Source organism: Pyrus communis, chromosome 17, assembly GCF_963583255.1.
Source record: "Pyrus communis chromosome 17, drPyrComm1.1, whole genome shotgun sequence".
Lineage (NCBI taxonomy): Eukaryota > Viridiplantae > Streptophyta > Magnoliopsida > Rosales > Rosaceae > Pyrus > Pyrus communis.
The window spans coordinates 6,365,473-6,368,487 of NC_084819.1; the positions used below are offsets into that span (position 1 = coordinate 6,365,473).

General features: G+C 41.6%; 1 pseudogene; it reads right to left on the reverse strand.

The window, feature by feature from the left end:
- Positions 1–722: 722 nt before the first annotated feature.
- Positions 723–2,541, reverse strand: LOC137721943 (subtilisin-like protease 3; annotated as a pseudogene).
- Between the last annotated feature and the right edge of the window lie 474 nt (positions 2,542–3,015).

Below are 3,015 nucleotides of genomic sequence, written 5' to 3' on the forward strand. Positions count from 1 at the left end.
ATTGACATACTCATCAGGATAAATGTCACATATTTTTAGACCATTTTTTCGACTTTTACAATTCTAGCCTCTAGAGGGCGCATTCAGCATTTCTTGAAGGGGGTTCGAGGAGCTTGGGGTTGCTATATTTCTAAATCACGTATGAAGGTAAACTTGTTTAGTCATTAATATGTCATCCGTAACCTCTACTCTGAACTCTGGAAGTGAAAAGGTTGGTGAAGCAGACCCCACTGCGATATAGCAGAGGGTGAAAGTACATTAACCATGAGAACCTGCATTGTGGAACATGGGCTTCTGAAACTCAATTATGCAAGTCACCAGATCAGCTGCTCGGTTGGCTTCTCTACACACGCTAGAGGTACGTATAATCTAAACCTTTGAAGACCTTGCTTGAAGCTCTTTAGTTTAATTTTTATTTGTCATTATGCACGACAATCCCCAAATTTGTATGTTGGCTAATGCTGTTAGATTATTAGTTCTATGTTGAAAAAAAAAAAAAAAAAAAAAAACTGAAGAACTGTGTCCATCAGCTGATACAACCGTAAACAATCCATTTATCCATTTACTTCTTTTATCAATTTCAATTATAGTATGTAAGCAATGATACAAAGGACTTGCAAATCGAAAATTAAATCTTGAGTGTCTAAAATGGCACCGCTGGAGTATCACTTATTTATTGAGCTCAACTCCTATCGTTCTCTGCAATCTTGTGATGTCTTTTCCTATGTGTCAAAGATCACAGATATGGGGATAGTAACAGAATGCTGATCAGAAACCCATCTCAGGTACCCCTGATCAAACAGTATACCATCCTTCCTAGCCCCGTCCTGTGCAATAAACTCCACACTGAACGTAATCTCTTGGTTAACCTCTGTGAATGTTAGAACCTGAGGATTCACACTCATGTCCATTTTATGTGGCACATTAAGATCCAGCTAGTAAGTTGAACTAGCCGTCCCAACATTCTTCACTGACCTTGTATAGTCCTGACACTTAGACTCGTTAGATGACCTAGTTATAATAGAAAATGAAGGATGGTTGAGCTGTGCTTCTGGGATGGCTCCCACTTTAGAGTAGTTCACTGTTTGTTGGGTGACGATCTGTATCTGTTTGTTTGTGTAATTCAAACCGCACATGTAAGTAATGTAATCCGTTGGTTTTATGTCATAGATGAGCCCCGGGTCATTTGCTTTTGAAGGGTTAACATGGCCTGCACCAGTGGCAAAAATGTCTGTTGGTTTTAGTGTTTCATCAACAATAGGCTTTCCTCCAAGGTTATTTACTTCTGTGGTTGTCATGATTGCAGACTTAATGGTAGCTGGTGACCAGTCTGGGTGGGAACTCTTGAGCAAGGCTGCAATGCCACTTAAGTGAGGGCATGACATCGAAGTACCTGAAGCCATGTTAAATGTTGCCTTAGGATTAGGAGGTGTGGCAATGTCCACAGAAACGGGCCATACCGTTAGGATGCTAACACCAGCTCCAATGATGTCCGGCTCCAAACTTCCAGGGCTTGCAATGCTTGATCCCCTTGATGAAAGGAAAGAGACTAGGAGCTAACGGATCTCCAATGATAGTGCCTTTGAACAAGACTGGCGCTTGAGGTGTTGTGGTTGAGTTTATGTACACTTTGATCATCAACCCCACATCATAACTCACGTGTGTCGCGGGAAGGACGTGAACATCAGCTAAGACGTTGTAGCCATCAGCCTCTAGGTTCACAAGAATCATGGCAGCACCACCAGCTCTTTTTACTTCTACCCTTTTGGCAACTCTTCTTCTTCCTCCCTCGCACAACACTATTTTCCCTTTGACATTTCCAAAGGATCTTGGGGGACACAAAGATAATGATAGGTTGTCGTTCACGCCTCGATAAACAAGAGGCAACAATGTTGAATTAAAATCATTAGGCTGGTTCAAAGATACGCATCAAGTTTCCCGTGATTTCCAATGAGTGCTGTCGCTCTTATGCTTCTGTCAATGGTGCTTGGTCCAACTGTGAGAATCCACGGGGCCTCGTTGGACAAAGACTCGTAGTCAGGACCAGAATTTCCTGTTGAACAGCTGACAAAAATTCCCTTTTGGATTGTTGTGAATGCACCTACATCAATTCCTTCATTATAGAAAGGAAATGAAGTACCAGCAAGTGAGAGGGAGAGGATGTCAACGCCATCTTTGACAGCAGTATCCATAGCCGCTAAAATGTATGCATCAGAACAACCCTCCTCACCATATACCTTGTACATTGCCACGTGAGCATAAGGTGCCACGCCAGCTGCTGTGCCATTGGCCATTGCAACGCATTGGCATCTTTCACAAAATATCCAGCGGCTGTGCTGGATATGTGTGTGCCACTTTCTCCCAGACAACGTAAGTTTGCATGCTACTTTCCCCCTCGTGAGTATTGGGCAGCTGCTGCAACCGACAAACAAAACAAGAAACTTAAACCGAGTAGATATACAATCTGCAACAACATTAGACACTTTCTTTTCGTTTAAGAACTACTACGAAGTGCAAGTGTTTTGTGTTAGTCTACCGCATATGAGCAACTATATATAGTCGATAGCAATCGATCGAGCTGGAATGTGCCTGCATTTCTTATATAGATAATTGAAGAGATGCCAAATGGTAGCTGCTGAGGAATAAGACTCCAAAAATTCGGAGCTGGAGTTGTTCGGGCTAGATCTGTCCCTCGCACAACTCCACTGGGTCTTACCTGTCGGGCAAGGTTTACTGCTTAATGTACTGCAATATGAGTTTGTTATTATGTGGGGCCTTTGTTAGGCCTTGAGACTCACAATCAAAAGTAATATGGGTCTGAGTGTGCCACCGTTATCTTTGTATAACATATTGTTCTTTTTTGGTTATTAAATGGGTTGATTACTTGCGCCACAAGTTATTTAGACTTTTTATTTCAATTGGATTGGATTGTTTACACATGGGTTAAGTCTGTATAAAGTTCTTTTTCTTGCCTTATAAATAAAGACTTTTACTCATAATATCATATGTCCAATT